The 24,464-nt window shown below is 30.7% G+C and overlaps 1 protein-coding gene across 6 annotated transcripts in view; it reads left to right on the top strand.

Moving 5' to 3' along the window:
- The window catches only part of LOC131849359 (disco-interacting protein 2), a 110,989-nt gene that overhangs the window by 3,421 nt on the left and 83,104 nt on the right, over nt 1-24,464 (top strand). The window contains exon 1 of one of the 6 annotated variants that reach the window (XM_059199426.1): nt 21,168-21,233. The exons of the other annotated variants lie outside the window; for them this stretch is intronic. The gene's annotated coding sequence lies outside the window, so the exon portion shown is untranslated. Of the gene's footprint in view, nt 1-21,167; nt 21,234-24,464 lie in introns of those variants that run through there. 6 annotated transcript variants of the gene reach the window in all.

The raw sequence follows: 24,464 nt of genomic DNA, 5'->3' as shown, positions 1-24,464 counted from the left end.
AAGAGAAAAAAAAAAAAATATCGCTGTATTCAGCAACATTGTGCCTTTCTATATATCAAGTATGATTTGTCAAGTAATATTCGGTCTCCGAGCAGATCTCTGCTATGTATGAATATACCACAAATTGATTCGACACGTCCGAAGGATGAAGAGTTTTGTCTCACATCGCACCCGAATGCTGAGAGAAATGTGTATAAAAGGAATGGCTAGTGATCTAAATACTTTGCAAGAAATGTAATCCAAAACGTTTATCATAATGTGTAGACTAATGTGGACCAAAACGTGACAAGCAGCTCCAAAATTATGTACCATTAAAATAATAGTGTCTGTAACTCTGTAATTCTTGGACAAGTAATTACATAGAATTTAAATCAATCTAAAATTCATTTCCACTCTTCACCGTAAGGTAAAACCTAAGAATAATGACAAAAGAGAGATTAATCAATGATTTCATTTGATAACAGTAAAAAAGAAAAGGTTCTGTGCGGCAAGAAAAGGCTCTTAAAGCGGCGCGTTAAAAGTGGGAACTATTAAAATTATGCATGGCGAATATTTATTGGCGAGTTGTTGTTGGTCGGAATCATTTAATTTTTAATTATGCGAATTTTTTTTCTGCCTGCTTTTTAAAATAAGGAAATGCTTAATTTTTTAATTTTAATTTATGTATTTTCTGTTTAGAATATTCAAGTATGTATCTGTACATTAAATTGTAGTGGGGCGATGTCTGTACATAAGATATTAAAAAAATTAATACATTTCTTTATTAGACAAGAAGAAGCTAAGACAAAATTTTTTTGAATTTTTGTCTGTCTGTCAGTATATACGTCTATATAGGTATCACGCGAGAACCATGGCATGGAATAATATCTTGATGAGTGCGGGGCATAAATCTCTAACAGAAGTCAAAAGTTTTTTTTTAAACTTTAATGAGCAGTTAATATTTTTTTCTCATGAAATAATAATAGTACACATATTGTAAATATAAACAAATCAGTTTATATTTATAATATGATACTATTATTGTTTCATACTTTCGCGTTTTAATCGGAGTTTTAAGTTGTCCCGTTGAATATCATTTTGCTATTGAATCCCACGCTAAATACTGTATTATATTATTACGAATAATAATAAATCGTATTATATATATATTTATAAGTTTTATATTATAAGTCAATTCAACTAAATCTAATTTTATATTTTTAAAATGAGTATTTTTTAATATTCAGTAAACCAAAGAAGAGTTGTATTATATATCTGCAAAAATACATCGTCACAATTCTTAAAAAAACATAATTGATTTATTTTAAAAGCAATATAAAATAGTAAAAGTACAGAATAAAATTGACGGTAATAAATTAGATTAAGATTATTATTTAATCTTTATTTTTTACATTATTGTTTTTGCTATTATAAATAGCGATTGGCATTATTCATGCAAAATTTAACATTGCAATGAAATTGCTTCGGAAATGTATAGAATTAAATTGTATTGCAATGAATAATCAGAAATTATAATGCATACGGTACAGCGTTAATAGTTTACAAAATCTGTTTTCATGATACATTATACTTTATGTTGAGGCTGTACGCTTCAAATTTATTTGCAGTAAAATATAAACTTTGGACAATTGGAATATATCGAGGACGCGTATTGCACGTTTTGTACACAAAACCAAACTGTATTATTCGTGTAAACCAAACTGTTTGAAATAATTAATGCAGTGTTAAAACTAACTAATTATTTTGTCAACCAATTTCTGATATTTCACAACTGAAGTGATATAATTTGATCATAATACTTGTTAAAATAATACTAAAATTACCTGGGAATTTAACAACATTAACTATTTTAATTTATGTCTATAAAATATCAATTTATATAGGTACTTTAATGGAACGTATGGTGGTTTATTAGAGATCATCTGCGACTTCGTAAATGAACTTTAACATGTAACCTTGTGTGAAAGAATTATGTTATTAGTTTTCACAGGTTTTTTATATTTATGAATACCTGACTATTTGCAAAATGGATATATTAAAGGAGTTTGCTCGCATTTAGTACATTAGAGAGCGTGTTTATTCTCATCGTCGTAACTTTGGAATTTTATTTTGGATAATCCAATATACTTAGTGTAAAGGACGAAGCTTTTCGGTTTTAAATAACAAAACTGATAAAAGTCACCATTTAAGTTTATTTTATTTAGTACTGTAAATTACAATTTATCATTACTACACATGGTTTGAATACAAATTAAATTAATTTATTTATCCCTATTTTGGCTATAACGCTTTCCACATAATGAAATAAATCTATTTAGAATACAAAAATCTTAGAATCCCTCTAATTTTTTTCGCAGTGCATGCCAAGTTTTCGCTTTTATAATATTAGTATGATTGAAAGGATTCAGTATCATAGCATCTTTTGTAATAAAAATCAATATATCAACAGACATCGGCCATTTACCTTTTTATTAGACTAGAGACACACCTGGGCTATGCACGCGTGTAATTATACTAGTGTATTTTTTTTTTTACGATAAAATATTAATTTTATTTAATGGTATTTCTTTGGGATTCCTTCCTTACGGAAGCAATAAATAACTTTATCTTCTTTAAATTATAATACGTACTATAATAGAATTCTAGTCAAAACTGCGTTTTCTTTATTATATTTTTTATTTTATAAACATATAGTATTTAAAGTCAGCTGGCGTGTAATGTTAAAATGCAATCTGATATAATGCCGTACTGTGTTTGTAATCCATCGGCGATTTAGTATCTACTATTTATTGTATTTTGTAGCGAATAGCAACTGTTACGTGACTCATTTGTAGGACTGCCTTTCTATACAGGCATTGGGCCATATGGCGTGTGCGGTGTTCCATTTACCATTAATTTCACTGTTCTTCGATAAACAGCCATTATTACCTCCGGTTTCGAAAGCGACAATTCTAGAATTCTTATCTAATTATTAGAGTAGGTATGTTCTGATACAAGTAAACACGAGTAAGTACTCAAAACTTTTGTTTTGATACAAATTTTTAAATCGAATCAATCTTGTGATAGTTACTTAGTATCGAAACGAAGGTACCTACATGTTATCGCATCGACGAAAATGGTACGAATTTTGGGACGCAAAATGACATGAAATGAGATAGAATAGACGACCTAAAAAAAGTAATTGGAAACGCAAAAGGCATAAAATTAAGCAAGACTCGATATCTTAGTATCTAAAAATGGTATTTGATATATCAATTTGAAAGTATCGTTATGTGCAGTAAGTATCGATACTGTGGGGGTATTCATATGAAGATTATCGAAAAGTGATTAGAGTACTATATAGGTATCGATATACCTTGTAGGTATCTGAACATATCTATGCCGAAATAATGTTTGTGAGGAATTTGGTAATTGAAGCGAATTTATTTATTCAATTGATCACTAATAGAAGCTTTTATACGACTGAAATAGCAAACAAGTTGAGAGCCACCTGTTGAAAATTAACTATTGCCTGTTCACAGGGACACGAGAAATATATACTATTACATGGCTTATGCGTTGCTTAGCTTTACTATTAGTATGACTGTATGTAATCAATTTATCATTACATTTTCATCTCTTTTCATTGTCCTTAACATTATAACTGTTTGTATTTTAAGCTTCTGCGTTGAATGTAACAGATATCCATGCAGAAACATAAATATATTTATTAATAATTAAACCATTTTTACAATAAATTTAAACAATATAAATCCATTCATAAAAATAACTCCTTCGACAACCATAACATAAGTAGCTGTACAATATTTTTTAGTATACAGACACTGATCGTTTAGGATTTCATTATATTATTAGATGTGCTTGCGACATTGCACCTGTAATACATTTCGTAAACAGATTGGTATAAAACAAACAAAATTTCAAATAAAGCTTTATTTAATATATTTGTGAATATGACGCACAAATCTGATAAGCCGTTTTCGTGCTTAACGCGCACAAACTCACAGACAAAAATTCTAACAATCAGTGATTGAATAGTTTTAAAGCAACAACCTGGGTTTTTAAACTATAATATAAAAAAAAGATTTATTTTTAAATTATTTTTAAAATTATGTTTATTTAAATTACATTTTAAATAAAAGTATTTAAAAAAATATACGTATTAAAATATTTTTAATCATTATTTTCAGCAATTTTCACTTAATTAAATTATTATTGTATTAATTATTGTAACTATATATTACTACTTAATGTTTTTAAACTGATTTGTCCTGGTTATTCCAACTTCAAATCCAGAACTTTTCTTTATGTGGTTTTAAATCCTATTGATAAATATTTTCAAAAATAGATTTTCTCATATTTCTTTGATGTACAGACAGCGATCTACAAAGCTGGCGAATACAAATTGAATTTAGTTTTTTATCTACTACATTATACACCGTACATTTATAGCTCTATAATAGATCACAGTGCGAGTGTATTGTTTCTAATTTAAAATTGTAACTAAATATAAATTATGCTGCAACATCCAGACAGCGTGACAACACAGTTCAATTGTCAGATTTAATCTTGCTGACGCGTATAACAAGCTAATATTAATGAATATATGTATTATTTAGTTTATTTGTACTCGATAATGATTTAGTTAAAATTTGACAGTTTATTTACGTAATTAGATATGAGAAAAGTTGAGTCTTAATTATAAATATATATTGGACGAGTAATAAGTAAACCTATTGTTCTTAGAAGCAAACTTATTTAATTAAGTCGACTCTTTCAGTCACTCTAAATTCAAAACGTGCAGTAGAATTAAATGAAAACCATACTTAAACATAATCTACACTGATATTATAAAGAGAGCTGATTGAGACTGTTTTCATTGTAAATTATTTTAGAGTGAAATGGTGTGACTATATATACGTATACAATATATAATTGTATACTGTATATTTATGTACATATAATGCTCACAAAGTTACGAACACCGGTACGAATCTAGCGCAAACCACTAGTTTTATGTTTTTCGCATTATTTAACTAACTATCGGCCTCGGTTAGGTGCAACTGTAATTATTGTAGAGATCTCTCATTATTTAAAAAAATACATGCGAAATATAATAGGAAATAAAAAAAATTACTAAGTCGGTCAAGTATTTTCTGTCGATGTCTATTTATCTATAATTGTTTATAATATTAACTTAGTTAATTTTGTAAACTTTCCATCCAGTATGAACGTTGGTCCCTATTTTTATGACCTGTATAAACTTGGTAGACATAATTACGTTTTTATAAAACGAAACGTACCGCGGTATCCGTAGTTTCCGGTGACGTGTGCGCTGGCATTGAGCAAATCCTATTGTCCGGAATGTAGAACAATTCATATTTTTTATCTATTTATCTGAAATTGCACTGCTCAGTTGACTTTCGGTCGAGGACATCTGATCCCTCTTTTATAAGGCCATCACTAATTGTCATCATCACCTCTGGCTTTTCTGCCTACTGAATATAGATCTTCCTGTTAGACTGAATTGAACTTTCTTTGACTTTGGTTGAATATATTTGATCGGTAATTAATGTTTCAATTCTGAAGTTAGTACCAAATCAAAGTAAAGCAAAAAAAAAATCATGTCTATTATAATATATAATAGCTATACTAATTTTAATTCAATGTTGAAGATTGAAAGTGTATTTGGCGGAACATAAAATACAGTAATTAGCTGGATATCATTTGCAAACAAACATTGTATCTAGATTTGTACTAGTATAAATGTTTATAATACCGTTATTTAGTAATCTGTCCGTTTCAATATACATACGAGTATAACCTGTTGGTATGTTCCTCGAGTTTCTCGATTCCATCATTTCTGTGCACGCGCACTTAACGCCTTTTTATGCTAAGTATGACGCATCGCAAACCCGTTCGTCGAGACTATGTGACTAAGCGGCGGCGCGTGCTCCCATTACGTATAAAAACAAGAAATTGTTAATTGAAACCTATTGAAACAAACAAAATAAGCCATCTACTGCTTTTACCCGAGGTAGACTGTAAATGGTTGTCTACGTACCTCAGTCTTATCTATTTTAGCCGCCAAAAAGCTTGTTTTTTAAGCTGTTTAGAGTGCAGATTAGTGCAGATTATCGGTGAAATTATAAGATAAGATGCTTGTCATTATAATCCTCTGGAATAGCAACGTATGAGCTTTATTACCTCTGCTAGGTGACAACGTGATCTCTAGGACTGTTCATGTACATAGCGATAGTTTTCGCTCTCCATTAGGTGGCCCGCCAGATGATTATTCCTATTACTTAAAAATATCTTTTAACTTGACATACAGAGGGTTGCAATTTGACTGTATATTGCTTGATGCAAAAGTCTTACGCGATGTTTAAGAAAAGCAAGTATCTTGTTCTTGACTGAATCCGAATGTGGCGATTAATTTTTTTTTAATTTCATTCTATTCTACTAAATATTACTTTTATGGTGATCACGTACTAATTTCAATGTAATTTATATACGTTTTTCTTGTGTGAAAAGTTAAGTTTTTATCACAGAACAGACAATACTGTACTCTAGATACAATCATATATATTTCTGTATAGACAGGTCGTTCTCAGTATCGTATATAACATCGATTAAAGCGTCTAATATATAATATAATAATATTATATAATAATATAATATTATATACATATATAACTCGCGACTCTCCCCGGGGATCGCACGAGTCCAGTTATTGTAAGAATCTCTATTGTTTTTAGTGACATTCAAGTCTATGTTAGATGTTTGATAGGCAAAAGAACTTCAATTAAATTAATATTTTTTTAGTTAATCAATTGCGAACAAAAAGTTATATCTCTCCTCTTTATAATATTGGTTTGCATAAAAATTATAAAAATATAAATATAATGAATCAACTTACAAATATTTTTAATAATAATAAATAGTTATTGTTAACTGTTATAGAGGACAACGAAAAGATACCATCATGAAGGCCACCACTCTGTCAAGAGTGTACTACTAAGGAAGAAGAATTTGTTTTTACATATAAAGTACAAAACGTTAATAGCAGGAATATTGCAAAAAATCACCACTTCAAAGACTTAAAAAGTAATATTGACATTATCGATCACAGTCATCATGATTCTGAAATATTTCCATATTTTCACAATGATCACTGCCTGAAAGATTTCATTTGATTGCGCTGTATATGTAAGCCTGTGTGGACAAGCTCTGCGATGTCATTTTTCTCGTATGTAAAATGCGGGAATATAAACTGCGAATTAAATGTGTTCCCTTTGAACTAAGTCTTTCGTTTATTCTGTTTTCTGATTGACATACTCGTTTTAATTTAAATTCATTTTAATATTTGTAATATATCTACACAAATAAATAAAATTGAAATCTCGGGTTAATTTCATATTAATGGCTTTTCACTAAATGTATAAGAAAGTACATATATGTTACTTATATTACTTTATAAAAATATCTGTTTGTCCTGCTAAAATCTGAAATGGCTGGATCGATTTTGACACAACTGTCATTCCCAGATAACTAATGTTATATGGAGTAACTTACTGTCATTTTAAATATTTTATTTGAAGAAAGTTAAACAGTAACAGCTGGTTACCAATGTAAGCATTATTAGTATGGTGTAGTGGTAATGTTTAGACTCTGAACAAAACCATAGGATTGTTTTTTTAATGTCTAATTAAAACAGCAATGATATGTATAGACACAGAGATCTTATCGTTAATCGAAATACGTTAATGTAAACCTGCATACTTTGTATGCGTTGTAAAATACAGATAAACAAAATTAGCAATTTATTACAACGTTATCAGAATATGCACGTAAGAATAGACAATTGTAAACAGAATATATCATATTGTCAAAGTATTTTATTTCCTCTGTAGTATTAATGTCCAAGTGAGTCATTTGGATTACCTGAGACACAACAGTGAAGTTTTTCTTACATTTAGTGGTGCATAACTATTTAGTATTTTAGAAATAATTAATGAAAACGATACTTTAAAAGTGGACTCTATTCGATTATTATTAGTGAAAGTACTAAAAGTAATGATGTGGATTGGATTTTAGAGAAATACCACTTATTATATTTTACATACCTATAGTTACATACTTATAGTATTGCATGGCAGAATTATCCGTCCGACACTAAAAACTCTACCACAAATACTTTTGTTGTAGGTTAATATGTAAATGTAACTAATAGGTAGTGATCGATGATGTATACATATGAGTCAATGTTTGCATCACTCGATCATCAATACTATTGTACTAATATCATCAATTAGTTGCTGTTACAGTTGCTTTTTCCTTGCATAGAATTTTGATTGCCTTTACCGATATTGTTAATTTAAAACAGAGCTTGATTGCTGTTTTTTTACAAAGGAAAAGTGCATCCAATTGTTACGAAATGTAACTAACACGTAGCATTCAGAATGAAAAACGATGATGCGCGCTTTTGTTTCCGTCAATCATTGTGTTACATGCAGGTAACATTGCGACTAAAATTTAGTTTCACGAAAACAACTTTGCGTTTTTTAATTCGATTTTTCCAATTCAGCAGAATTTTTTGTTACAATTCCGCTGTACAAGTTCTCTTTTAATCAAACTGGCCGAGAGTTAAAATTGTATATCAAATTTCAAAAAGTTGTTTTTAATTGAAACACGGGCAAATAGAAAAAATTGAAAACCTATTTCTCTGTTTAGTTTACAGCGGTTAACGTGTAATGTGAACTTGATAGGTCCCGCTATAGCAATTTTGGAAAGTAAATTGTGCATTGATAGGTTTGTCAGTCAGACCAGACCTCTTATATAGATTTGTATATATGCATGTAGTTAGGTTATTTTTTAAGATTACAAATGTAATCTGAGCTGATGTACTTAGTAATTACATTTTTACATTTATTAATGTCGTCGCGATTATCTGATAATATTTTTACAACTTTATACGGGAATTTATTGAAAGTATATTTTCCGATTTTCGCTACAATTATTTTGCTATCATTAGGTTCAGTGTTTCCATATTATACTATGAATGTAGCGACCTTTATTTATTGACAGTATTTTTGCAGTGAAGTTATTTTTAATTTATATCCTGTAAGATTTTTTAACCACAAGAAATGCTACTTTTATCCATCAATTTCCTGTAACATTTGAGTTCGTCGCTGTCCCATACCATACGGCGCGATAATTACAATACTTTCTTTGTATTGGTATAAGTAATTTTCGCCTTCGGTTTCCCTTTTGCGTCGCGCAGTGCAAACATACTCTCACTACAAACTGTTATTTTGACGCACTTCCTAATGATTTTACACTTGCCTGTCAATAATATTGCGTAAAGTTTCACAAATGTTAACGTTAACTTGTGTATATTGATTTTTGTTTTGTTTATATGTGTATATTGGTTTGCGGTTTTTATTTACGTTTAAGAAGTTCTCTTTTATATGATATTTTTGGTGGTTAATATTCTAAATTCTGCTGAGTTTTCTGTATTTAAATAGGGTAATATTTTATTATGCGATACAGTTCTGATTCAGTTTAAGGTGTGAAGTGTATGTGCCTGAAATTATACGCTACGGTGATATAATATCGTTAAATACATAAAGTTTTTTGTATAGTGATTGTGTTTATATTATATATGCAAGGATTACCACGATCGGTGAGGTTAGCTTTTTCTGCTTTCTTTTCTAAGTTGTACCAATTGTATTATAAATAGTTTTCTAGTAGGATTGTACTCTTTGCAGGTGTGGTGAAATATTGTATTACTCACTAAGTTTAATAGGTTCATACATAAGATACGAATGCGTCTGCCTTTTGTCTACCAATGAAGGGCGGGGCGTTAACCTTTTGTCCACTGCGTTGTGTGAGTTGAATTAATGTACTTCGTAAAAATTGCATTGCCACTGTGTTCAAACGCTAGAACCACATTAAGTTTTTTTTAATATTATTTCAATACATTTCCGCTGTTGAATGTCAATGGTCACATCGACATTCAACACGTCTGATGTCGTTATGATACTCACATAGACGATGGCATATATGTACTGTATTATACACATTTGTGTCTCCTATAAATGTTTGTTGTAACTCTACACGAGATGGTATGTTTATTTATACTTTTTATTTAATTATTATGAAGATTTGTATAGATTCAAACCACGAAACGACCTTCAAGTGTGAGATACATTTAGAGAAGGAAATAGTTACTGTATAGTGTCTTTTTTTAATTAATGACAATGGGTTGGTGCATCCGCCTGTGTTAATGTTTTACGCTGGCGAAGATAATAAGATGAACATTATGTCAGATAAATTGGCTCAGAATGAAATAAACACAAGGAATTTTCAACAATGATTTCTAGGGGGATCAACTTTACTAATAATCCCCTTTCCCCCTACTGATACAGTTGGAGAGGAAAGGGTATTGTTAGTAAAAGTAACCTAAGATTATTGGATAGTAATTCCAAAGAGAATAAAACGATCTCCACGTACGCAAATAAATGATTAGGAATATCTGCCTTGGATATTTTTATACTGATATGCTTATAATATGTGAATTTATACAGCGATAGATATACTTTATATTTAGTATTGAGAATCTCATCGCTCGTTCCCATCATATTAATTTTGTTACACATGTGTTTGTGACATGTTTCGCGCATGCATTTTGAAAACAGTTGATGTTAATTGTGTGTGTCGTTGGTACAAACGCTTTACATGTAGTATGTGTAATTTGTCTATGTGTGTCGTCCAGATTATATTTAATATCATCGACATTGACTGCTTGGATTTAGCGTCGTGAGCTCTACATGTTTTATACGTGGAAATATTTAAAATACATATAAATATTAGCATCGACGGTTGAACTTAGATACGATCATATAGTATTAGTATATTAGATATAGTTATCGAATATACTAATACTATATGATCTACTATATATACTAATATTTATATATGAACACTATATGTATATAAGAATATATGTTCTTATATGTTTTTTGATAATATTATTTATTTATATATACGCTGGTTAATATTGTTAGTCTCTGAAGCACACAGATTTGTGGGCGACGCCCACAATGGCGTCTCTTGTGACTATTAGGTACATGAACTAATAATAAATTACATCCCGGTATTCTCCTATTTAATATTAGTACTATTACGGAGTAGGCAAAGGAAACGACTGCCTACTCAATAATAGTACCTACCAATATGAAATATTTATATAAATGCTTTCACATATCTTTATATGATGTTTATGAGAGAATCCATTCACCAGTGAAACTACTAGTGAATAAATATTACAATTACTTATTTAATAGCTGTAGCATTGACATGCGTGATACTACATACTTATAGTGCGATCTGACAACTACCAATGGTAGTCGCTCCAACATCTTCCTTATCAGTAATTACTCTGATTGCTTATTAACTCTACGTCCTAATCGCGATACGTGTTTCATCTCTAATGAATTGTCTGCAATCTCAGTGCAATTTAACAATGGTATTCAATACTATAGAGCTACTGTCTATATCTATGTTTGGATTTGAAGTTCTGTCTGCATACGCATAAATATATTACAGGTTAAGCTTTAAACAAACTTCTACCGCCCTCGTAGGTTTCCATTTGACAGTCGTTTGTTTGTAAAAAGTGTAAACGGAACATTTTTCATTAATTTTTTCCTGTTGTCGTCGCAACTTTGTACGCTACTAGCTCTTTGTTTCTAAAATAGCGTGTATTTTTTATTTTTTAAATAACTTAACTTTTTGTAAATCGTACTAAGTTTTACGGGAAGCTGTTACCACACATCTATGAAAACCACATTAAAATTGCTTAAATCGTTTTTATGATTACCGAGCACAGACATTAATTTTTAATAATATATGGCTCGTGTAATAATTTATTTATTCTTCAAAATCTGCTTACTGGATTATAAACGGAAATATATATGTAGTAACTTGTGCTATGGATATTAAATAATGATAGAAATTTGAAATACTATTTATAAAAGTGGCAACCCCAGTGATATAGCAATTTAGCACACCGCTTTATCGCGGGTTCTATTCCTATCACAGTGCAAACATTTGTATGATGTATGTTTGTATTGTATATTTTCTATGTATCTCGGGACTATATGTGACGTTGTGTGAGCTGTTCTGGTTTATTATTGTATACATACATAATAGACATATAAAATAATCCAAAACAATGTAAACATAAAACTTTGTTTATGGTAATTGAACCCGCGTACACAGGATCCCAGGCAGTTTGTTACACCGCAAGACTACCGACATAGTATAGTATTATATATATATATATATATATATATATATATATATATATATATATATGTATTATGCGCACTATCCAGTATGGTAAGAGCGTAACTGTTCGTATTTGACGATCGGAGGGGACCGGACAATCGTGTCAATGAGTTAATGTTCAATTAGGTCGAGTGACAGGCACGCTTCCATGTACCAAGCGCGTTTCATGCACTGCAATAATCACTCTTTCTATTTGTCTTTGTATATTACAGCTATTCTTAAGTACCACATAGCTTTAGCAAGTTCTGCACAGACTAGTTATGTTGCTATTTTAGTGGCAATTATGAAATAATGCTAATTCACATCATATAAAATGATTAAGTATGCACAATAAAAATTAAAAACTAAATGCCCATATATATAATATAGCCGCTAATCTACAAATCTCTTAACAGAACTTCGTATATTATGGCTAGAAAGTTTACAAATACGTTAGTTCTCTAAAAAAAAAACCCATAGTAAACGGTACATTAGTTTTGGAGCTATGATGTTACAGTGAGACACAGATTTAAAATGCCTCACTCTTTGCGTCGGTGTTTAAAAATGGCATAAAACATACTTTATATCTTCAGAATATAATAAAATAAAAAGCAAACAAAATGTGGTATATACAAATTAAGTATAATATAAAAAAATATTAATTAATTATGCTGGATCCATGCATAATTAATTATGTGGACACTATATTTGAAGAATGGATATAAAAATAAATGCGATAATGTGTTGGGCTATCCGTTTGTTACCTTTTTACGGTGGATCTTTATGAAATTTGGGATCAAGATAGAATACAAATGTTTGTACTGAGGAATCAAACCCGCGACCATCGTAAGTAAGGCGGCGTGTTGAACTGTTAAACCACAGAGGCCGTTAATATTTCTATTATAAATCCGTGTACTATAAAGAGGAATTATATTTTCCTTTTATAATATGATGTATATATTTTACTAATCTTATACCAAACTGTAAGCTATTTCAGCATACATCTAAAATTGGTGCATCAAAACAACACAGCGGCTCACAACAGTGTTTTTAATCTCTTGGGACGTCCGTGTATGTGTTTTGCGACCAACTTAATTCTGTGCATTCGTCCGACCCTCCGCGCCTACTCTAACTAAATACGAACTTGTGTGATACAGCGGTCTATTATTATCGTTGGAATTGAAAATGATTTTCACACATTTCAGTATTAACCATATTTCAGCATATTTGCTGGTGATACACAGAAATACACTTTAGTGGCATAATTGTTTATATCCTTCTAAAACTGTGAATGCGAAAATGTGATTTTATGTCAGTTATTATAATTTTTCACGACTGTGTGAATGAGAGGAACTTTATGAAATTTGATGTCAGGATAGATGTAACACGTGGACAGTTAAGCTATATTTATCTAAAAAATCAGCTATCGCTATTTATTATTCAATCTACATATCAATAATCTATAAATATAGTTTGAGTGCCTGTATGTAATATTGAAGTAGCCGTATTTTCCTACATGCATATGGATATAAATACGGTACATACACCTGAACATTTTTTTAGAGTAAATTAGGCTACTTTTATTTTAGAAAAATGAAGTTAAATTCCACGCGGACGAAGTCGTGGGAATAGCCAGTAAATAAATATAATTACTTGTAGTTAATAAAATATCAGCTTACGCACGGTACAATAAGCTTTTAGCTCCGTAAATTTCCTTTTGGTATTACGTTTCCGATACCAAGTCTAAAATGTTTATTTGTTTAAATACTTTTAAACATTTATAAACATTTTAGACGACACACACATTAATATCGAGTAGTGCACTCGCTTGCGCTAACTGTACTATATACACTGGCTGGGCAACAGTTGAAAATGACAGTAACTATGTCAGGTCAATTAACACATCGTGATGAATTCATCGGGGAATAGCAGTGATGATTTCAGGGGGGTTCGCGTGGAGGGCGACCTGACAGGGTGCGGTACATTGCTTCTTACCTATTGCCTCGGGTTACTTGTTTCTATAGTTAACAATTTTCTCTTCCCCTATACCAACGTATTTGACATGAAATGACATGAAGACATGAAAGTTTGAGGATGATTTGATGAATGCGTATTTGAATGATTGTTACTCAATCACGCTTAAGTGACTAAACGGGTTCAAAAGAAATTTGGTGGTCAAATAGACCATATTCCAAATGTAGATAGGTTGTTTTTACAGTAGATACTTTATCAGCGCCTTGAGATTAAGCTAGGAATTTCAGATTAATGTAATACAGAACCATCGCTAGATTCGTGAATAACACAGACATTACTACTGTACGCATTGAATATTTTCCACGTTACTGTCTGCTTTTATATATCATAATAGCCAACTGAGCGGAAAACTCAATATCAAATACCAGAAACATTTTACGCTCCCTAGAAATAGATTATTATTACCTACCTTAAGAATGTCCTACATGTTTTTAATATTATAAATGGGAAATTCTCAGTGAAACTCTATGAAAGGAATAAAAAAGTTTTATTAGAATATGTGGCCAATTTATGTAATATGTGATCATTATGAGGAATTTATGCGATATTTCCAAGTAATGAGATTAAATATTGGTCTTGTCGCAACCATATTAGCTGTGCCTAAATAAAAATATATTGTACATGTTTCTACGTAAATTATTATTTTTATATCAAGAAAAATAGATTTGAGAACTATAACAATTACTATTATACAAAAACTATGTTCCTAAATACAAAACTAGAAAATTCTACTATATTAAAGACGTTGCCTATAAACGCAAAAAGAAAATTTGAGGTACATTATTTATTCTTTGTCTATTGCCAATGTTGCAGACGGTTAAAGAAACTTTAAGTGCGATTTCCTCAAAACTATTTTTCTCAACTGATTAGAGATATATAGGTACTGTACCGAAGGGTAGTGATAGGTACATCATAATATGCTAAAAATGCTCATTCGACAAAATTTGAATGTCTGACACAATTATTTTGGTAGTTGGTTCCAACCTCGGACACTATAAATAAATATTGGTATTCTATGTTTTGGTCAGTGATTTATCTCTATTTTTATAATTTAGTTTTTAACAGAACGTAATACAAAGGATTGATCTTGGGAATAGAATTTCCATGAAAATTATCCATTAATATATATTTAATAATAATATAATATTAATATTTCAGGACAATTAACACAGCGCCATCTAGTCCCAAGCTAAGCAGAGCTTGTGTTCTGGGTACTAGACAACTGATATAAATACATGAATACATATTTTTTTTGTAAATAACACATATTATACATAGAAAATACCCAGACCGATACAAACAATCGTACTCCTGAATACAAATGTTTGTGCCGTGCGAGGAATTGAACCCGCGACCATCGGTCGTAAAGCGGTCGTGCCGTAGTGCTAGACCGCTAGACCACCGAGGTAGTCAATATTTTTAAAGTGATACACTAGAATTATATTGTATATAGATATTTTCATTATTGTTATATTATCCGAGTATTTATGAAACATAATATTCAATTATCTATTTTATTCGTTATCTGGTACCAATAATATTAGCTTTTATTGGGATTAAGTAACAATGTGTATGTGCAACATTTAAAAGTAATGTTTTGTTGCATGACGGTATTCGCCAACACAAATATGTACATGCCTTTTTTGTTCAATCCCCACTTCACCAAGGGATTAATCGTCACGGCTAATTATTACGAGCATGCACGATTTTTCAACACGGAACATTTTTCACTATTTCCCATGAAAGTGCAGAACATGATATATAAGTCTACTTTTATTTCGAATCAGTTTATACGTGAGTAAGTAATAAACATCCGAACATACTATACACTCTATATGTTCAATAGCAATAAAAAGCAGTAGATTACGTATGTTCAAAAACGCGATGCAATTTGAGCTATGTAAATTCGGGCAGAGTATACATTTCCTTTCAAGTCAATATACAATTTTGAATAGCTTATGCTCGTACTATTTTATATAAAATCACAAACTGCAAGCAACAAGTTACTATACTGACAGATAAGGTAATCTAATCGCAAGTTAACACCGATGAATAACATAGTTAATGGGAGCAGAGTATATGATACTAGTGTTGTCTCTTATTTTTTACTAATTAGAGTCTATACCTTAATATATTTAGAGGCCTTTCTCTGTGCATTACATATCTTTCGAGAAATTTCTATACTTCGATACTGGTTTATCAATAAAAACCGAATTCAATATATTACAGTATTACTATCTATTTGTGTGCTTAAGTAAGATATGAAATATTATATTTAACATCATATAGATTTTATTACTAACTTAATTGCGAGGAGTATATATAAAATTAATAAAACACATTATCAATACAATAGTAAAATATTTTTTTAATCAAAATTATTGTAGACTTTGATAGATAGATATCAATGTACTACATATTTGCAAAAAGATAGATAGCCAAACACGATTGAAAATAAAAAAAAACATACACAACAGATAATATTCTATAGTAAACATACAAATGAAAAAATTACTGATACCACACTTAAATTTGTTAACGCACCTTCTATTCATACAATCGCTTCGATAAGTGCACAAGTGGCATTTGAGCACTCTGCCTCTAAATTGAAGAAGAGACTATCAAATATTATATTTAAACTGACATCGCCTCGTTGTGCAGCGCTAAATTGCTTGATAAACAAGATGCAATTGGATATTTATTATAGTAGTTTAATTTTCTTGTTTGCAGTTAAATCAAAACAAAGTTTGTTGTTCTTAGTAAGAATTTAACAACAACAAGAATCGTACAATTGTCTTGTATTGAATGACGGCTAATTAAATATTTATCTACAATAATGTAAAAATACAGTCTCTATAAATATATGTTATTTACACAAGATAATATGTTAGCTATATTTGGCTACTGTCTACGTTTAAAGTAATAAAATTATTGTTTCAAATTGGTATATACCTAACAAATTTATAAAGCATGAATTATTCAAAGTTTGCATTGAGTATTCAAAGTTTATATTGATATAACGATTATTTATTTTTTATTCTACTGAGCTAGAGTATCTTTACTTAAAAGGTGGTGGGTGGTGGAACGATAACACCTACTACCCAATAAATAGGGTTTATTTCCGTATGATACCCACTTATGTATTATTATTTTCTTTAGAGCCAAGAGATTCTATAAAAAGGGAGGAATATTGTATTTGTAATATAAAAAAATATTTATATATATTAAACCCATATATAACATGCAATACAAATACTAGATATTTGATTGATAAATTTTGCTAAAAGTAACTGACATAATAAAGAAGTCACTGTACTGAACAGTTAGCTAATTATAAAATATTATAAAATACTGAATATTATCAACTATTGTACGAGTATGTGATTTCTGACAGATTAAATTAAAACTGCTTCCACGTATTACTGTGCAGTAGTTTGGTTAAATTTCATATCCGCAATCGCATAATCATTTGTTAATTACAAGAATGCTTATTTTCAACATCCGTAGTTGAGGGTCATAGTTGTAAGTATTTTTGTTGGATATCGGCAACAGAAGCAACATCCGCGCGTACATTTTACAGTTATACAGTGGGTATTGTGTATTAGAATTAGAATAGTAGTAGTCATGTTTTTGTAGTCTATGTGTCTATGTATCAGACCGCCACGATAATCGTAATGTTTTTCATTTTTTTCATGTTCTCCTACCCATGCCAATCTTGGCAATATAAAAAAATGGTATATTGTATTTGACTTTTTTAATTACATTTTAATCGTTCAAAAATACATTTATTCTTACTACACTTCAACTTCAAAGGCACTTCAAAAAGGACAACTAAAAAGTCGGTTGATAATACCTAATTATTTGCTGTGTTGTATTTATTTGCTCTTATATTATTTTCTATGCTTAAATAGTCTCATACCTATTTCTATTCTATTCATTTATACAGCTACTGTCTAGTATTATAAATAGAAGAAAAGAAAAAAAATATCACACACTATTCTTCATTTTGACGCACAATTATATTTTGAAAAACATTTAAGAACCTTAATTCATATTTTTAAAATATTTATATAACAGTGAGTCACTAGGCCGGGTGGTGTAAATGGTTGTCTATTTAAATAATTACATGGTAATAGTAATTACGTCTATAGTAATATATATGTATTCATAATTTTGTGCTAATAATCACATTAAAATCTCCGGTATACCTCCTACTCTTGTAATACCAATAACTACGAGTGTAAACTATTCAGAACATATTTCAGAACTCCGAATATCGCCAGCAGTTTTCCAATAACTTCGCTCAGCTATTAGTTCCCTTTTCAACAATGCTGTTAGTGCTGCAGATTTTTTACCGGCATACATTGAAGTTGTATGGAATCGTGTTCGAACAGATCGAGTTGTTTTAGCAATTAAAAAATATGAAGTTCGGACAATTATACATTCCTGTTTTTTATAGTTACCTAGCTAATTAATGTTCGCTTTTGTTTACCGAAGTTTTTAATTAATTGAGTCCTGAAATAATTCCTAAGGATAGGTCCGGAAAACATAAATGGCCTTAAAACGAAGAACTACTCACCAAATAATCCTATTTTCGAAATAATAATTTCGGTGTACTATTACTAATAAGTCAATCACATATATTCAAGAACAATATTCGACCGAACTTTTCATTGCTAGGCTCGATTCAATTAATTAACACATATTGAAAATTGATTTAAATGTCAGTTATAATTCGAATGAAAACATGAAATCTTTGAAGTTCTTTCAATGTTTCATTATGCTCTCAATTTTGTTGTAGGAATAAAAGTGAGTCATATACAATAGGCATCATATTTAGAATCTTATCTCGTGTTATCTCGATGTATGTGAAACAAATAGTTGGTTATCGTTGACTAATTTGTGAATAGTAAATATGATGGACTGCACCTAATGATAAGCGGTTACTATCAGGGGGGTTTAGAAGAGTCTCCGTTACCGATATGGATATATAAATTTTGTAACACGATTGTACACTATTGATTTTTGGCTTTTTAAGCGAAATTCGACTGAACGGTATTCTTACTAGATTTTTATTCAAAGTCCTAGAGACTACGGAATTTATGTTGATATATGTATAGGCCATTAATAAAAACTATTATAATTGATGTTTTAGTGGAGTTATCTCCACTATGATATCATTAAATAGCAAATTAGTAAATTGAAATCTCATAATCTATGTCTCGTTTTATCAGTAGAACAAACATAATGTCTACTGCTTCTTTAGCCCTGTGGCAGACTACTAATTCAACTTTCTCACAACTAATCTGTTAATTAATATTGGTAATTAACCTAGCTCAATTGCTCTCCTTCAATTTTCTGATTACGAACTTTAAAGGAGTTTTAAGACTTCATGTCAGAAACTTTAAAACCTGCGGGTTGTATAAAATACAATCACGTTACACGATTTTCTTTGAACGAAGACAAATCCGAAATAATATCCGGATTGATGGCAACTCAAGCTAGAAAAGCTTAGAGTAAAAAATATTCTTTCTTTTCTGCTCAGTCGTGCTAAAAGGCGTTGAAATTGTCGTGTCGACGAGTGCATGGGGCGTTCCCGTGTGATACAGAGCGTTTATTCTAGTGTTCAGACTTAATTAAACATAGAGAGCAGATTAGTTTGAAATTAATGAGTGAGTATGCATATAAACCATATCATCATCATCAACCAATAACTGGCATACAGTTATTGATTGTCGACTATTGAAGTATATCATTCTTTATATACTCTATGCTGGTCCATCGAATTTAATTTTGTATTATTTTTTGTCTAATCAATGTTAACTGTTGTTTGATCGTAAAGCTTAAAATTTTACGGTTTATTTCATGCCTTTAGATGAGTTTGAGATTCAGATAATAAATTTTGCATTTATATATAGTAGACCTACAGTAGTTCACCATGTCTAAAATGATAATGAATTTGCGAAACACAGAACATGTATCTAAATTACATATGGCAGACTATTTTGAGCATGTTTGATAACATTGAGTTATTTATGATTGTAAAACCGCTCATGTTACTTACTGCAGTATTGATAAATAACATCTGTTTATCATTTGTCAACTACATATGTAATGTTACATGCCGTAAAAGTATTATATAGGATGGAATATTTATTTAAAATTATGACTGTAAACAATGAGTTTCTAAACAAACCAATTACTTTTAACATATTGAATTCGGATTTGTCTGCAACGTGATACATTAAAAAAATACTACTCGTGCAATTTTACTAAAGGAAATATTCTTTTACTATTTAGAATAAACGTAAATTGTATTTACGTTTTTCTAAATTAACAAGAATCTATCCAACCAAATATTCAAATAGACTTAATATATTTTTAGAGAATTGATAGACACGATATATATATTCTGATATTACTGTTGTTTAATTTCTTTTTTCTACTCTTTCGATTTACCATTTTGTATTATATGAAATATTGCATTTTGTATATCTACAACTTTTAGTCCATCCTGTATACAGCACTTGAGATATATGAACTGTGCCCCCTGGTTATAACGCTGATAATCTTGTATAATTAATTAATAAATTAATTAATGATTTATATGTCCGAGTGTCACTATTTAGAACTGTCAGTCTTCATTCCGACCGTTGTTAATCAAAGAAGTGTTATTAATCCTAGTGAATTATTTATTGGCCACAGGGAAAATAATATTGATTGCAATTAGTTAAACTGTTTAAAATGTTATTTTAAATAGATGATGTGAATTAAAAATCAAAACATTAATAGATACGTATTCATTGACGTATAGGTTGAATTTGTGTCCGGTATGAGTGAAATCTTTAGAATTGGAAATTAATCACGAGGTAATTATGGAATTAATTGTATTATATTTCGATTAATGGTAAGTAATTATGTAATCTTTTATTATATATAATTATCATCACAACCGGGTCATTAACGACTTTTACTTATAGCAATTAATAGTGAAGGTGACGTTATTTTTTTATTTATTGGTGTACTAAAATTTTATTACTTGCTATTGATTTTCATTTTCAAATCGTCACATTTTGTTGTAGCGTATATGTAGATCTTAATATATTGAGTATGAATTCACTATCTTGTCGGTTTCTTGTTTAAGTATAATCCTTATTATTACTGGTATTAAAAAAATTAAGAATGAGGTTATCTGCTACCTTTTTGGCGCCCTAACAGTTATACTAATTTTAAAGAAAATTTTAGTATATACATATATGTAATAAGCCTTTTACCAGGTCACGGTACAAAATCACCCCGTTGAATCGTAAAATGTATATGTAAAAGTTATATCTTGTTTATTATATTTATTAATTCGTTACGAAACTATAGTACTAACTTTGTACATAAATAAACCGCGATAATATCCGTCAAGGTCGTAATAACATGAGTATTATCTTCAGTTTTTAATTGTCTTGATTCATCCGCTATTGATTATTAAAACGTAGTTAATTATATAGTCGCTATTGTGTTTTGTGCATAAATTGATAGACATTCCTCCATTTATAGTAATATATTAATTACAAATAAAAGTATTGTCCACGACTATATATCTAAGTTGGTAATATAAAAGGAAAGAATTGAAAAGATGAACTCAAAAATACCTAACTGATTTTGTAAATGAAATATTTCGAGTATAGAAAGCTATCGAGCTACGGGGATGTATTTTATTCTCACAAAAGCAGAGATCCCTACTATAATTGCACCCGTATGAATCCGAAGCGGGTCGTTAGTAGGTAATAATGTACAGGTATCTGCGTCATGTGCACTGACATGAATAGAGAGACGATGCAAGTACTTCAATGTATATCAGAACCAAGCGTCTCTTTACTCAACTCCTTGCTTTGACGTTACAAAGTCTATGTACCTATGGAGAACATCTTGCACTAATGTATGCACATATGATGATTGCGAGAAGCTACCTATTCATATTAATTCTGAAATTTTTAATATAAATCTTGTCTCATATAACTCAGAATAAATAATCCTGGACAATTAACACAGCATAAGCAGAGGTTGTATTATGGGTACTAGACAATTGATATAAATATATACATAATATATTCATGGTAAATACTCGGAGCGAAATAAAAAATCATAGTCATGAATACAAATGTTAGCACCATGCGTGGAATCGAACCCGCGACCATCGGAGATAAAGCGGTGTGTTAAATCGCTGGACCACTGGAGCCATTAAAATATGATATATATTATCATCTGAATTAAAATATAATTTTAATTGGAATCAATTAGGTGTAGAATGATCAATGTTGGAAGCGTGAAGTACACACTACATACACTTGCGAAATCTATTTATAAGTGTATCTATGATTAATACGAGGGTCAAACTGAAAGTTCTTAGAAAATCAAAAACTGATTAAATTAGCAAGTTATTACCTTTATTTTATCTTTTCAAAATAGCGTCCATTCACGTCAATACATCGCTGCATCCGATAGAACCACTGAGAAAAGCACTTTGCCCACTCGTCCTTAGGCGTCTCTTTGACGGCCTTCTAAAACGTAGCCACCGAATCCTCGGCGTCCATAAAACGTTTTCCTCGAAATAAAAATTGCAAGATACGAGGTCGGAGCTATAAGGCGAATGACCCAGTGGTTCTACGTCTGAGGTCGCCAAATAATCGATCATTTGCCTGGCGGTGTGGGACGAAGCATTGTCGTGGTGAAGGAGGATCCTACTGCGAGGTCGTTTCTCACGCACTTTTTTCAAAACACGTGGCAAACAATTGTTACCACTCTGCAGTAACTGTTTTTCGATCCTCTAAAACAATTGTCGCGTAATGACCTGTTCTTCCAAAGAACGAGGCCACCATCTTTTTTCCTATGCTTCGACCTCCCTTCACTTCAGTTGGCAACTCCTCAGAAGGAAACACCCACTGAGCTGACTGTCTTTTAGTTTCAGTAAATCCAGCTTTCGTCTCCCATAACTATGTTAAACACAGAATTTGAGTCACCTCCGTTAAATCTTTCATGCATTTCACGGCACCAATCAACCCGACGGAGTTTTTGAGCCTCAGTAAAATTATAAGGTATCCACCGGGCACAAGGCTTCCTGACCGCCAAATGTTCATGGAGGATTTTGTGCACTTGACTCATACCAATCTTTAAGCTTGCCCCGATCTGCTAATAGGTCACTCTTTTGTCAGTCTCTATCATACGCCGCACAACACGGATGTTATCTTCGGTTGTCGCCGTAGAAGGCCGTCCCTCACGCAAATCATCGGTGAGATTAGTGCGACCATGTTTAAACTCATTAAACCAGTTGTAAACAGTGGCACGAGACGGGGCTTCATCGTGGAAGTCCAATAGTAGTCTATCATAACTTTCTTGTTGACTTAGATGACATCGAAAGTCATAAAAAATCATCACACGAAAATTTTCTCGTGTTAAGTTCATGATAACGTTACACAGACTATTTTCAATTTGCCATCTAAGTCGGGGCACGAGACGGGGCTTCATCGTGGAAGTCCAATAGTAGTCTATCATAACTTTCTTGTTGACTTAGATGACATCGAAAGTCATAAAAAATCATCACACGAAAATTTTCTCGTGTTAAGTTCATGATAACGTTACACAGACTATTTTCAATTTGCCGCCAAACCGTAAAACACATGACATACGAATAAATTATATACTCAGTACTATTCGTAAAGAGTTCCATTTTCAAAATTTTAACAATTTTTTTATTATATTGCTCTCAAGTAGCCAGTTCTAAAAACTTTCAGTGTAGCCCTCGTATATGAACTGTTTTAAAAAGACCACCGTAGTTCATACGCGTAATCATTTATTATTGAACTATTAGGTGGTATGACTACTTCTATTGTCACCAGTTTTAAAATAGTTTGAATATATATCATTTCCAAATAAAAGTAAGGAGGCTCTGATTGCTCGTTCAATTTGACCAATTATTCAGCAAATTTTGCAAATCCTTTTTGTTTATTACCTCAGCCTTGTTTAAGTTTTTTATTAAAAATGAATGAATTTATTTTTAAACATAACCGAGTGTCAATTAATAGACCATAACTAATATCTACCATTCATAT

This window comes from Achroia grisella, unplaced genomic scaffold, assembly GCF_030625045.1.
Source record: "Achroia grisella isolate CSIRO2021 unplaced genomic scaffold, CSIRO_AGI_Agris_v1 utg640, whole genome shotgun sequence".
NCBI classification, from domain to species: domain Eukaryota; kingdom Metazoa; phylum Arthropoda; class Insecta; order Lepidoptera; family Pyralidae; genus Achroia; species Achroia grisella.
This window is presented reverse-complemented; position numbering and strand designations above follow the sequence as displayed.